Genomic DNA, 15825 nt, shown 5'->3' on the forward strand with positions numbered 1-15825 from the left:
ATGTAGGGCACTAGCCCAGATGTATAGCACCATTGTGAGGACTGCTCCAAATGTGCATGTCCCCTTAAATGGAGTCAGGTTCCTTATGGGCTAACCTAAGAATTCGAAAAGTAAGCAGACCCTTCTTCCAAGTGAAAACAGGAGTTTGTCCTAGGCTTCCTCTCAGGTAACTATGGAGCCTTCAGGTAGCATGTTATGTCTCCTTGAATCTAAAGGTTTGGAAAAATATAAAGGAAATCGTTCACCTAAATTAGGAATCTAGGGGATTGGAAGGGTTCATTTACCACTAAGAAATTTATCATGTGTGGACTGTGGAGTCTGTTAGAAAATTCAGGATGTGTCCCTGGTCATGAGTTATAAACCAATTCTAAAGGTTTCATTCACATTTGATAAAATGTTTTCTTCTCATCATGGATCAAAGCTATTTTCACCATTTTCTTTGCATTTCTTCTTTGTTGTGGTGAGTAAATTTTCTAGTCCTTGGTGAAACACTTCACATATCCCCAAAACTGAATAACTACCACAACTGATTTTATTGGATTTGTAATACTTAACCTAGTAAAGTGAAACTGAGCGTGTTTTGAATGTTTATTTATTTTGGGAAAGGGAAAGAGAGAGAGAGCGAGCAGGGAGAATCAAAAGGAGAAGGAGAGAGACAATCTTAAGCAGGGAGCCTGCCCAACATGGAACCAGATGAGGGGCTCAATTGCACAATGTGAGATCATGACTTAAGCCAAAATAAAGAGTTGGATGCTTAACCAACTGAGCCACCCAGGCATCCCTCCAGATGCCTTTTTAAATTGTGTCTATGGATTCTTTTTTCTCAGTTTTCACACTAGAGAAGTGGAGACACAGTGGTGGGTTCAAATGGACAGTTGGTTTCAGGTCTTTGTTCAGCAATAACCAAGAATTTTAACTAAATTATTTTTTCCTTTTTGGGACTCATATTCTATTGGTAAGCCCAAATTGTGAGGAGAAATGGTCACTTCTAGACTTGGTATTCCTTGACAATCTTATTTGCGATTTGCCAGCTCTGAGTCCCTTCTTTCAAAGCCTTGTGTAAGGAGGGAACTCATTGATAACCTTGGCATCAAGTTATCCTCCTGAAAGCTTATGGTGGCCCAAGAATTCCAGAATAAGGTAGTCTGTAATGTATTGGATAGAGGCACACAATTAAAACAAATAACTGATTAATGAAGCATCACTTAACTTCTTCATATTTAAGTGACTTATCCAAAGGATTGTTCTCTTTGACTAGAATCTCAACAATAAGTAAGGGTGAAAAAACAGTCATGTCTCTAAAGTAAGGCATTGGGAATAATTGAAAAATAATACATGCAGAGTAAAATTAATTTGGGAATTAAAAAATTATTTCTTGATTTGTTTTATTTTGTGAATTTAGTATTTTACTGCTTCCATGAAGGCACATCACATTAGTTGTCAAATTTCATACATTTCTGCTACTAAGAGATGTGATCACTTACTACCAGAGACTATGCTTTTTCACTTTCTTTTTATATCATTTTTATCTATGTGTTGTTTTTCTTTTTGCAGAAGCTTCTTTTCCACTTCTACAAAAACATAAAAATAAGGTAAGGTAATACTGACTCTTTTAGGAAGTTAAAAAAAGACAAACTATTAACTTTTTTATATTGTAAATTTCACCAACAAAGTTCACTAGAAAAACGTACAAACAGAATGAGTCTTCAAAAAGTAAAAATCTGTATTATTAATACACTACTTTTAAAAAATTGTATCTTACCAACAATAAAAAATCATCTGATGTTATCTTGACATGACGAAAATGTACATATCCTATTGCCTAAAAATTCTGTTTTGGGGCATCAGTCTTATTGCAGGCAAGCATCTGAGAGAAATTAATAAAGAGTAGAAATGTATATCCTAGCAAAACGAAAGGGGAAAAAAAGAGAGCCAACCCAATTATCCATTCTAAAAAGCTCATTTTCATATATCTACATAGTGGAATGTATGGTTAAAAAAAAAAGGAATTGCAGCTCTAAATATCAGAATAGTTAAAGGTCACAGGAAAGTATAAAATGTAGGTCATACAAGACTACAAAATACTGTTTTCTTTATGTAAATTACCAAAACTGTGAAAAAACTCGCCAAATTGTGTGTGTGTGTGTGTGTGTGTGTGTGTGTGTGTAGTGAAATTATGGAAAAGACATGGTAATAAAAAATAGAAAATACTGTTTCTAGATTTATTTGGGTGTGATGGAATGATGGAGCTGCGAGTTAGGGGGAGAGGGAGGGTGTTTGGTTAATTCAGCAACATTGCACGGCCTTTTTTTGTATAAATAGGAGAGTCATTAAAAATACCAATAATATTTTAAATTTCAAGTGGGTAGTGGTTCCATTGAGGGTAAACTTACCTATGGAGTATATTTATGCCATGCGGATATGTGGCATTGCATGTTAGAATTAAAGAACATTTTATCCAGATGTTCATTATCTAATGCATTGTATGTTGTCTTTCAACATTCTATAGCCACACTCTTTGTATTCTGTGTAAGTTCTGTATAAAATTATGGGGCATCTTGGTGGCGCAGTCGGTTAAGCGTCCGACTTCAGCCAGGTCACCATCTCGCGGTCCGTGAGTTCGAGCCCCGCGTCAGGCTCTGGGCTGATGGCTCAGAGCCTGGAGCCTGTTTCCGATTCTGTGTCTCCCTCTCTCCCTGCCCCTCCCCCATTCATGCTCTGTCTCTCTCTGTCCCAAAAATAAATAAACGTTGAAAAAAATAAAATAAAATAAAATTGTACCACAGTCTTATACTGGGAAAATTGAGCCAATCTGTGCAACCAATGGCCAAACTTAACCGCAGTAAGTGTGTTTTCTGCAGTGAAAAGATGTAAGGATAGGACAGTAAATATTTTCTCTTCCAAAGTAATGAAGAAACCATTTCAAAAGAATAGGAAAATCTGTGGTGCTGATACTGTAAGCACAACATATATACCGAATAACTAATAAGTCTGTAGAAGGATATAGCAGGCACATGCACCTTTCCCTAAAGTTCTAATTTACGAAAAGGAGTATTGCATTAGAGCTCTCAACGTAATCCTGCTGAATATTCTGCAAATCCATTAATCTGACTTAATTAGTTTTATTATAATTTACTAATGACAAACTAGTGACCAATAGGTTGTAACACAGGAGGCCTGAGGCTGCACAGTAAACCTTGGTAACGCCCTGAGAATCAGTCTTGCAAACCACCAGTTTCAGGAAGTGTAATTGATATAGGACCCTACTGCTGTGCTCTGATATTCTCGGAAATCAATCCCAATGGGCCAGTCATTCTAGAAGGAGATTCCTCTGATGCTCTACTGAATCCCCAAGACATTTCAAACCTTCCTGAGACTACCGGACAGCCTAGGACACTTCTACCAAACTTCTTCCCTCTTTCCTTCACTTTGAAGAGCTGTGGTGTGACATTTCTGCCAGCCTTCCTGCCTCCTTCCCATTTTCTCACAAGTTCTTCCTCTCAGAAAATCGTTGCAATCGTAATCCTCAAATTTCTGCCTCCATCTCAAGGACTACAAACACAATCCCTAATCCTCTTCTTAGGTATGAGCAAGCTCCAGGAATGAGTCAGAACTCAGAGCACCTGGGGGGTTCAGTCCATTAAAGGTCTGACTCTTGGTTTTGGCTCAGGTCAGGATCTCACAGTTCATGAGTTCAAGCACCGGTTGGGCTCTGCTCTGGCAGTGCAGAGCCTGCTTAGAATTCTCTCTCTCTCTCCCTTTCTCTCTCAAAATAAATAAATAAAATAAAAAAAAAATGAGTCAGAACTGAACAAATAGGAGGCGTCAGTTATCCCCACAAGAGGTGACACGCAAGGTCAGGGTACAAATGTGGTCCAGCTGTTTGTAGAAGTGGAGCACAAATTCTCCATCCTGTCCCAGGCTCAAAATCCTTCTCACTGGGAAGGACTTAGGTACCAGGGAGCATAACATGATATTTTAATTTTTTCTAGTATTTATTTATTTTTGAGAGAGAGAGAGAATTCACATGGAGGAGGGGCACAGAGAGAGGGAGACACAGAATCTGAAGAAGGCTCCTGTGCTGTGCTGACAGCACAGAGCCGGATGCTGGGCAGGAACCCAGAACCGTGAGATCGTGAGCCAGAGTTGGACACTTAACCAATGGAGCCACCCAGGCGCCCTCATAACATGATATTTAAATAATTTCCTTTTCTCCTTCTCTTTCTTTCTGTACAGCCTTCTTTGTGAAAAATTTATATTTGATCATTATGGTGTTTGCTGAATATTGAGGAAGCTGTACATCCATCCATGTGGCTCTAAGGTGATTCTCACTTTGCAGTGGATTCTACTATTAAAATTAGTAGAGTCTTCAGGCACCTGCGTGGCTCAGTTGGTTAAGTGTCCGACTTTGGCTCAGGTCATGATCTCACCGCTGGTGGGTTTGAGCCCCACATCAGGCTCTGTGCTGACAGCTCAGAGCCTGAAGCCTGCTTCGATTCTGTGTCTCCCTCTCTCTCTGCCCCTCCCCTGCTTGTACTCTCTCTCTCTTCTCTCAAAAATAAATAAAACATTAAAAAATTTAAAAAAAAGAATTAGTAGAGTCTTCTCAATAAGTGCCTTAAATTCACAGGTAATCAGGTAAATCCTCTTATGGAACACAAGCTTGAGTATAGGATGTTCAAAATTGTTGCTAAACCCATGTTTCATAATTTTAGGATTTTGATTCTCCAAGTTCAATTATTCAATGACATTTTAGAAAACTAATATCTTACATATATATTTGATAACATAAAACTTAACACAATTTAGAACCCTAAATATTTCACCCAAAAGAGTTAAATTATTTTATCTTTATTAAAGTCTTCTTCTAAAATGAAGGCAATATTTTCCATGGGAATATAAAAATATGTTCACCTAGTGGCATGGCCTTTTTCTTTATAGAAGCTTCTAAAATAGTTCCTTCAGTAAATATAGTATATTTATACATGTGTTCTTTTTTATTTTTATTCAATTACATTACATAAAACCCGACTATGTGTTAGGCACCATATCAGAAAATAAGGGTAAGATGGTCAGAAAAATCGGATGTCAGTGCTCTTCAGGATCCTTCTCTGGGCGAGCGAAAGTTATTGCCTATTAGTGAAAGTGAATTCTTAATCATTGAGTGAGTTTTCCCTGCAAAATCTGTATCAGGTATTTTCCCCATGTTCTTTGACTTATTTCTTATAAAAGTCTCATTAGACATTGGCTCCAGTCTCTAGTCACATGGAAGTGAGACAGGGAGTTTCACAATAGTTAAAACCTGTCATTTTGGAAATGAAAAGGCAATTTTAACAGAGAACTTATTGTTCTACTACTTTTAAATAGATTCATTAAGATACTTACTTACCAAAAAAAAAAAAAATCATTCTTAGGTATAACACAACATTTTTTGTAAATACACAGAGATACATAATCGTTACCACAATCCAAGTTTAGGTTATTTACATTACCCAGGTGGTGAGATTATAACCTGGGCCAAAACTGGCTGTTTAACTGACTGAGCCACCCAGGCACTCCTATTCATAATACCATTTAAATCATTATATGAAATCCGTGTATATAGCTTATGGTCATAAATTTTTTCAAAAAGTCAAATCTTAATAAAAGATAATATAACAAAATATTTAAATTGGTTGCATCTGGATGATAGAGTTAAATTTTCTATTTTAGCATTTTTATATCTCTTTTTTTCTCTTTGTAATGATATATTTACCTTCACAACGGAAAATTAACTTCAATAAATAAAAAATTATCAATGTATTTTATGCTAATCTGATCTAATTACATGCAACTTAACATTTCTCCATAGTGACATTAGATACCAAAGTTTCTCTTCCAGTCCCCAGATCGACATGCAGAGTAACCGTAGCTTTTTTTAAGCTCCAGGGAAGAAATGAAAAGAATTTTGGGCACTCTCTCAAACCAGCAGGATGTCAGGATACACAGACATTATTGCCATCTGCTATGGACTAAATGTTTGTGTCCTCCAAAATTCAGATGGTGAAATCTTAATCTCCAAAGTGGTGGTGTAGACAGGTGGTGCCTCAGGGAGATCGGGGCATTAGGGCAGAGCCTTCATGATTGGGATTACTGCTCTTACAAAAGAGATCCCAGAGGGCTACCTTGCCCTTCTGCCATGTGAGGTTTCAGTGAAACGATGTCCCTCTAGGGAGCTGGATCTCACCAGACGTTGCATATGCTGGCACCATGATATTGGACTTCCCAACCTCCAGAATTGTGAGAAATAAATGTTTGCTGTTTATAAACCACCTAGTTTATGGTATTTTTGTTATAACAGCTAAGACACCATCCATTCCACAATGCTTTTTGAACCAGCAAGTGAAATTAGATTTTCTGAACCATCTTGTTCTTTTACAAGAATCTTCTTGGTGCTGTGACCCTCCAATTCCTCTTTATTAGGGCTATTATACCACATAAGACACATGGGTGCAAAGAGTTTTGTGCTTTACTGAGGTGCAAAAGCCACCTCACTAGACATAATTGTGAATGGCAGTTAGTACATAAACTGGGAAACTTGTCCAAAACAATTTCAATACATACAACAAATACCAATTGTGCAACCTGAGATTGCAGAGTAGGAGATGGGTGTAGAACCCAAAGTTCCAGGGGGAACAGAATGGCTTAAGAAAATGTACTGTGTCAAGACGAATGAATGACCCCTGTGTTTCCCTTTACCTAGCATCCCACTCAAATGCATCCATCCTGCTCCTTCCTCAGAGTCACCACCAAGAGTCCTCTTGCCTCTAAGTTACTCTCAGAACACATATACAGAGTATAGATACCCGGTACCAGATAAATGCTTCAGACAACCATCAATCTAAATGCAGGTAGAAAAGTGTACTTTTAACAAAACTGTCCAGTAAGAAACATCCAAAGTATACTAACCAGAGTTTTATTTGTTTTATACCATGACATGGCACTTAAAATTCATACATCCTTTGAGGTAATAACATTTAATAAAAGATTCACAAAATAGCATTTAATAAAAGACTGTATGTTGAATGCCATTGTTCTATGTTACAGGTTATAAAGTTGAATGATTTGAAGTGACTTTTTAAAATACATTTTTAAATTTAAATCCAGGTTAGTTAACGTATAGTGTAATAATGATTTCAGGAATAGAATTTAGTGATTCATCACTTACACATAACACTCAGTACTCATCCCAACAAGCGTCCTCCTTAATGTCTCTCACTCATTTAGCCCATATTCCCTCCCAATACCCCACAAGCAACCCTGTTTTTCCTCTGTATTTAAGAGTCTCTTATGGTTTGTCTCCCTCCCTGTTTTTATATTATTTTTGCTTCCCTTCCCTTATGTCCATCTGTTTTCTATCTTAAATTCCACATGAGTGAAATCATGATATTTCGCTTAGCATAATACAGTCTAGTTCCATCCACATTGTTGCAAATGGCAAAATTTCATTCTTTTTGAATGTTCAGTAATATTCCATTGTATGCATATACCACAACTTCTTTATCCATTCATCGGTCGATGGACATTTGGGTGCTTTCCATACTTTGGCTATTGTTGATAGTGCTGTTAAAAACATTAGGGTCCATGTGCCTCTTTGAATCATTACTCCTCTATCCTTTGGATAAATACCTAGTAGTGCAATTGCTGGATCATGGGGTAGTTCTATTTTTAATTTTTGGAGGACCCTCCATACTGTTTTCCAGGGTGGCTGCACTGGTTTGCATTCCCACCAGCAATGCAAAAGCGTTCTTTCTCCACATCCTCATGGAGAAACATCTGTTATTGCCTGAGTTGTTAATTTTAGCCATTCTGACAGTTGTGAGGTGGTATCTCATTGCGGTTTTTATTTGTATTTCCCTGTATTTCCCTGATGATGAGTGATGTTGAACATTTTTTCATGTGTCTGTTAGCCATCTGGATGTCTTCTTTGGAAAATTGTCTATTCATGTCTTTTGCCCATTTCTTCACTAGATTCTTTGTTTTCTGGGTGTTGAGTTTGATAAGCTCTTTATGGATTTTGGATACTAACCCTTTCTCTGATATGTCATTTGCAAATATCTTCTCCCATTCCGTCGGTTGCCCTTTAATTTTGCCGATTGTTTCCTTTGCTGTGCAGAAGCTTTTTATCTTGATGAGGCCCTAATAGTTCATTTTTGCTTTTGTTTTCCTTGCCTCCAGAGACATGTCAAGTAAGAAGGTGTTGCAGCCAATGTCAAAGAGATTGTTGCCCGTTTTCTCCTCCAGGATTTTGATAGCTTCCTGTCTTACATTTAGGTCTATCACCCATTTTGAGTTTATTTTTGTGTACTGTGTAAAGAAATGGTGCGGTTTCACTCTTCTGCATGCTGCTGTCCAGTTTTCCCAACACCAATTGGTGAAGAGACTGTCTATTTTCCATTGGATATTCTTTCCTGCTTTGTCAAAGATTAGTTGGCCACACGTTTGTGGGTCCATTTCTGGGTTTTTCTATTCTGTTCCATTGATCTATGTGTCTGTTTTTGTGCCAGTACCATACTGTCTTGATGATTATAGCTTTGTAATACAGTTTGAGTACAAAATTGCCTCTAGCTTTGGTTTTCTTTTTCAGGGTTGCTTTGGCTATTTGGGGTCTTTTCTGGGTTTTGCTTGTTTGTTTGTTTGTTTTTTGTTTGTTTTTGTTTAAGGATTGTTTGTTCTAGCTCTGTGAAGAATGCTGGTGTTATTTTGATAGGGATTGCATTGAATACGTAGATTGCTTTGGGTAATATTGACATTTTAACAGTATTTGTTCTTCCAATCCATGAGCACGGAATGTTTTTCCATTGTTTTTAATGTTTAGTTTTGAGAGAGAGAGAGAAAAAGAGAGAGAGAGCATGAGCAGGGCATGGGCAGAGAGAGGGAGAAACAGAATCCAAGGCAGGCTCTAGGCTCGGTGCTGTCAGCACAGAGCCCATTGTGGGGCTCAAACCCACTAACCACGAGATCATGACCTGAGCTGACATCAAACACTCAACCGACTCAGCCACCCTGGTGCCCCTGTTTTTCCATTTTGTGTGTGTGTCTTCTTCAACTTCTTTCAGAAGCTTTCTATAGTTTTCAGTGTATAGATTTTTCACCTCTTTGGTTAAGTTTATTCCTAGGTACTTTATGGTTTTGGTGCAATTGTAAATGGGATCAATTCTTTGATTTCTCTTTCTGCTGGTGTATACAAATGCAACTGACTGTTGTACATTGATTTTATATCCAGTGACTTTGCTGAATTCATGTATCAGTTCTAGAATTTTTTTTTTTTTTGGTGGAGTCTCTTGGGTTTTCTACACAGAATATAATGTCGTCTGCAAAGAGTAAAAGTTTGACTTCCTTCTTGCTGATTTGGATGTCTTTTATTTCTTTGTGTTGTCTTATTGCTGAGGATAGGATTTCCAACATTATGTTGAATAACAGTGGTGAGAGTAGACATCCTTGTCATGTTCCTGAACTTAGGGGAAAGCTCTCAGTTCTTCCCCATTGAGGATGGTATTAGTAGTGGGTTTTTTGTATGTGGCCTTTATGATCTTGAGGTATGATCCTTCTACCCCTATTTTCTTGAAGGTTTTTATCAAGAAAGAATGCTGCATTTTGTCAAATGCTTTTACTGCATCCATTGCAAGGATCACGTGGTTCTTATCCTTTCTTTATTAATGTGATGTATTGCATTGATTGATTTGAGGATATTGAACCAGCCCTGTATCCTGGGAATAAATCCCACCTGATCGTGGTGAATAATTCTTTTAATGTATTGTTGGATCCGGTTTGCTAGTATCTTGTTGAGAATTTTTGCATACATGTTCATCAAGGAAATTGGTCTGTAGTTCTCCTTTTTAGTGAGGTCTTTGTCTGGTTTTGGAATCAAGGTAACGTTGTCATCATAGAATGAATTTAGAAGTTTTCCTTCCATTTATATTTTTTGTAACGGCTTCAAAAGAATAGGTGTTAAATCTTCTTTAAATGTTTGGTAGAATTCTCCTGGAAAGCGATCCAGCTCTGGACTTTTATTTGTTGGGAGATTTTTGATTACTGATTCAATTTCTTTACTGTTTATGAGTCTGTTCAAATTTTTTATTTCTTCCTGCTTCAGTTTTGGTAGTTTATATGTTTCTAGGAATTTGTCCATTTCTTCCAGATTGCCCAATTTGTTGGCATATAATTGCTCATAATATTCTCTTATAATTGTTTGTATTTCTGTGGTGTGGGTTGTGATCTCTCCTCTTTAATTCCTGATTTTATTTATTTGGGTCCTTTCCTTTCTCTTTTTGATCAATCTGGCTAGGGGTTTATCAATTTTGTTAATTCTTTCAAAGAACCAGCTCCTGGTTTCATTGATCTGTTCTACTGTTTTTGTGATTTTGATATCATTGATTTATGCTCTAATCTTTATTATGCCCCTTTTGCTGCTGGTTTGGGGTTTTATTTGCTCTTCTTTTTCCAGCTCTTTTACGTGTAAGGTTAAGTTGTGTATTTAAGACCTTTCTTCCTTTTTTAGGAAGGCCTGGATTGCTCTATACTTCCCCCTTATGACTGTCTTTGCTCATCCCAGACATTTTGGCTGTCATTTTTTCATTTTCATTGGCTTCCATGTAATTTTTAATGTCCTTTTTTATTTCTTGGTTAACCCATTCATTCTTTAGTCGATTGTTCTTTAATCTCCAAGTATTCATGGTCTTTCCAAATTTTTTCTTGTGGTTGATTTTGAGTTTTATAGTGTTGTGGTCTGAAAATATGCAAGATATGGTCTGGATCTTTGTGTAGTTGTTGAAGACTGATTTGTGACCTAGTAAGTGGTCAATTCTGGAGAATGTTCCATGTTTCCTCAAGAAAAATGTGTATTCTGCTGTGTTAGGATGAAATGTTCTGAATATATCTGTTAAGTCCTGCTGGTCCAGTATGTCATTCACCACTCTCTCCTTGTTGATTATCTGCTTACATGTTCTGTCCATTGTTGTAATTGGGGTGTTGACATCCCCTACTATTATGATATTATTATCAATGAGTTTCTTTATGCTTGTGATCAATTGATTTATATATTTGGGTTTCTCTACATTGGGGGCGTAAATATTTACAATTGTTAGGTCTTCTTGGTGGATAGACCCTTTAATTACGATATAATGCCCTTCTTAATCTCTTGTTACAGTCTTTATTTTCTTTTTTTTAAAAAATTTTTTTTTCAACGTTTATTTATTTTTGGGACAGAGAGAGACAGAGCATGAACGGGGGAGGGGCAGAGAGAGAGGGAGACACAGAATCGGAAACAGGCTCCAGGCTCTGAGCCATCAGCCCAGAGCCCGACGCGGGGCTCGAACTCACGGACCGCGAGATCGGGACCTGGCTGAAGTCGGACGCTTAACCGACTGCGCCACCCAGGCGCCCCCAGTCTTTATTTTAAAATCTAGTTTTTCTGATGTAAGTATGGCCACTCCAGCTTTCTTTTAATGACCATTATCATGATAGTTGGTTCTCCATCTCCTTACTTTCAATCTACAGGCGTCTTTAGGTCTAAAATGAGTCTTTTGTAAGCAGCATATAGGTGGGTCTTATTGTTTGTCCATTTTGATACCCTATGTCTTTTAGTTGGAGCATTTAGTCCATTGACATTTAGAGTGAGCACTGAAAGTTATGAATTCAGTGCCATTGTGTTGCCTGTAGAGTTGGTATTTCTGATGACTTTCTCTGGCCCTTTCTAGTCTTTGTTGCTTTTGGTCTTTTTTGTTTTGTTTTGCCTTTTTTCCACTCAAGGAGTCCCCCTTAAAATGTCTTGCAGTGCTGGTTTAGTGGTCATGAATACCTTTAGATTTTGTTTGTCTTGGAAATTCTTTATTTCTCCTTCTATTCTGAATGACAGCCTTGCTGAATAAAGAATTCTTAGCTGCATATTTTTTTCCATTCAGCACATTGAATATATCCTGCCACTTCTTTCTGGCCTGCCAAGTTTCTGTGGATAGGTCTACTGTGAACCTGATCTGTCATCCCTTATAGGTTAAGGACTTTTTTTTTTCCTTACTGCTTTCAAAATTCTTTCCTTGTTTGTGTATTTCATGAATTTAACTATGATATTCCTTGGTGATGGTCAGTTTTTGTTGAATCTAATGGGAGTTCTCTGTGTTTCTTGGATTTTGATGTCTGTGTCCTTCCCCAGATCAAGACAGTTTTCTGCTATAATTTGTTCACATAAACCTTCTGCCCCCTTTTCTCTCTCTTCATCTTCTGGGACTCTTTTGATTCGGATGTTATTCCTTTTTAATAAGTCACTGAGTTCTCTAAGTCTTGTATCGTGCTCTTTTGCCTTTGTTTCCCTCTTTTTTTCCTGCTTCATTTTTCTCCATAATTTTATCTTCCATATCCCTGATTTGCTGCTTTGCTTTGTCCATCCTTGCTGTTGTGGCATCCATTTGAGATTACATCTCAGTTATAAAGTTTTTAATTTCGTCCTAACTAGATTTTACTTCTTTTATCTCTGCAGAAAGGGATTCTATGCTTTTTTTCAACCCCAGTTAGTATTCTTATAATCATGGCTCTAAATTCTAGTTCAGACATCTTGCTTATATCTTCATTGATTAAGCCCCTGGCTGTCAGTTCTTCCTGTTCTTTCTTTTGTGGTAAACTGCATTTCATCATTTTGGAGGAAGAAAAAAATTAATACGATATAACATAAAAATTAAAAAATTAAAAACAAAACAAAAAACCAAATAAAGGAATCTAGATCCTAGGTGTGTTTCAGTTTGCTTGTTGAAAGAAGCTTGATAGGATTAAGAATAAAGGGAAAGAAAAGAAAAATAGGGAAAAATTTTAAAACTTAAAAAAAATATAATAAAATAGAATAAACTGAAATAAAGAAAATGAAATAGAATTTTTAAAAATTTTAATTAAAAATAAAATACAAATAAAAGAAAAATAAATTTTTCTTTTTCGGTATCCAAGAAGGAGAAAAGAAAGAAAAAAAGAAAACAATTTAAGCAAAAATAGAAGCAAAGAAAATGAACAAATAAATGAACAAATAAATAAATCAGAATGAACCCCGAATGACATTACATCCAGTTTCCCCTAAAACTGAAACTATGAAGCACTCTATAAACAGGTCGAGTGACATGTGTTGGTCTTCTAGGACATGTGCTTGAAGGGCACATTTGGGTGGGGCTTGTTGTAACAGCTCCATTCTCCACTAGGTGGTTTTGCTTAGCTTGCTAGGGTGGATCAGTGTGGTGCACATGCATGTGTACATACATGCACATGTGCAGAACACATGGAAATGGCTTCATCCAGCTCCGTGGTCTCTGGCACAGGAACTTCGGGCTCTCACCAACCCATGATCAAGCGCCCCTCCTTTGTCTCAAGTCTCCACCCACTCCCTGCTTCAACCCTGCCTGCGTCCAAGATGTCCACCTGCCAGCTGGCACCTCCCTCCAGTTTTATCTCAGACAGTCATGTGTTTCAAAACCCCACATTTCAGAGACCCCCGGGGTTTAGATCCCCACAGACTTAGTGGGAGTGTCTCACTAAGCAATGGCAGGTGCCAGCTTGCCTCAGAAAATATTCATGGGATCACACAGCTGCAGAGGTTCAGAGGTTATGGCAAATCACAACACACAGCTGGCACCAGGTTTCACTGCACTCTGGCATCTTTGTGCCAATATCAGCAAATGTGGCTGCTCTCTGGGTTCCACTGGGCCTTTGCCCGTGGAGAGGCCATATGACCTCTACCAAATGCATTCCAAGCAGGGGAACAACTTCTCCCTGTTTGACACATGGACCCCTCAGATCCTGCTGCCTGCTCCTGGGGATTCTCCCTGCTTCCTCACCAGAGCATCGCCAGACATTGGGCTCCAGAACTTTAGACTGTATTGTTCTATGTTACAGATTATAATAGTTGAATTATTTGAAACAACTTTAGCATCAAGAGTAATGGAAAACCTTGCAAATACAAGTTTCTGTGGTATTTGTTTCATAAATAATTTACACTCAATAGTAAGTTATTCATTTCACCAAGGGTAGATCAGAGGACCAAAATAATGAAGAACAATTAACCTTTAAAAATGTGACAGGGGCGCCTGGGTGGGTCAGTCGGTTAAGCGTCCAACTTTCACTCAGGTCATGATCTCACAGTTTGTGAGTTTGAGTCCTGTGTCAGGCTCTGTGCTGATAGCTCAGAGCCTGGATCTGCTTCAGATTCTGTGTCTCCCTCTCTCTCTGCCCCTTCCCCACTCACACTCTGTCTCTCAAAACTAAATAAATATTAAAAAATAAAAATAAAAAAATAAAATAAAAATGTGACATAATCTCCATCTGAGGATTCAGAAATGCTTAGGATACTTAAAATTGTGAAGGACCATGACTCATGGTTACCATAACCACACAACATTATTCAGTAAAACCCAGAAAGGCCTAGAAGTACTAATTTCACTGATCTAAGTTAACAAAAACAAAAACAAAAATCTGCTCTTCTAATAGTAATAAATGTAGGTAAACCATGCCAGAATTGGGTAGAGGAGATCTGCTATTACAAGGTTTGACTGATTTTCATTGTTTTAGATTTACTGAAGTAAATTCACATATAGTAAAATGCAACTTTTATACCTATAAATTGGACACACTAATACAATTATATAAACTGCTCCACAATTAAGTTATATAGTTTTTCCATCAACCTAAAAGATTACCTTGTGCCATCTTGTCAGTTCCTTCCACCAACCCCAACCTCTGAAGACCACCTACCTAATTTCTGTATTTGTCAACTCTATTTATGTTGAATTCAATTTAGATTCACAGGAGTTGCATTAAGAGTGAGTTCCTGCATAGTCTTTAAGTAGCTTCATCCCATGAGAACCCTTTACCTAACTAACCACAGTATGGTGTCAAAACCAACAAATTGACATGGTACACACTAGTACTGAGTAAACTAAAGATCATACTAAGATTTCACCATTTTTAAAATGAAATGAATTCTGGTGTTTTTTTTCTTTTGGTGCAGAGTTCTATGACACTTTCCATTTAAGAGGGGCAATGATATTGGGAAGACTGGAGCCTACTCTTGGTTCCTGTCTGCTCTATTTTTATCATCTCTATCTCAAAGCCATAGCATTCTCTATCTTCTCCACTACTTCAGGGATAAGTGCATTATCTTCATGAAACCACAGTACATAATCCATGCGTCTAACATTAACTTTACTGGTTAATTTCAAAACCTTTTAGCCTTCTGGGCTAATAGGCTGGGTTTTTTGTTGTGGTGGTTTTTGTTTTTTTTGTTTTGTGTTGTTTTGGTTTTGCTTTGCTCTCTGCTGATAAATACATGTAAAATAAGTCTAGTGCAATTTACATAAGGGCTTCCCAGTATTTTCAATTCGAAACTTTGCATTTGCTTTTCCCACAAATGCCCTACTTCAGAACAATTAGTCTGCTGTACCTTTTCTGATGGTGTCTATATAAAAAATTTAGTAAGCATAATTTCACTTTAGAATATTAAAGGAACATTTTCTAGACTTGAAAGAGTTAGGGTTTTTCCATCGAATTCGCTTTGAACATTACCAGTTTAAAGTTTCTTTCTAAATCCTAGATTTCTTCAGGGTTAAAAAATCACTGGGAGGTGTCAGGTGACAAATAGGGTCCTCACACACAACTTAAGTGTGGACAGTTTTAATATTTTATTTCTAGTATTTGTGACAAATCTATGGGACAGGAATTATTGCTATCATGTTTAAAATACATAAACATGCACTGGAAAGTCTAGACATGGAGTTCACGTGAGATGGGATTTGAACTGAACTCCCAAGTCTCTTT

The sequence above is a fragment of the Leopardus geoffroyi genome, chromosome A1 (assembly GCF_018350155.1).
Source record: "Leopardus geoffroyi isolate Oge1 chromosome A1, O.geoffroyi_Oge1_pat1.0, whole genome shotgun sequence".
In the NCBI taxonomy this organism is placed as follows: Eukaryota; Metazoa; Chordata; class Mammalia; order Carnivora; family Felidae; genus Leopardus; species Leopardus geoffroyi.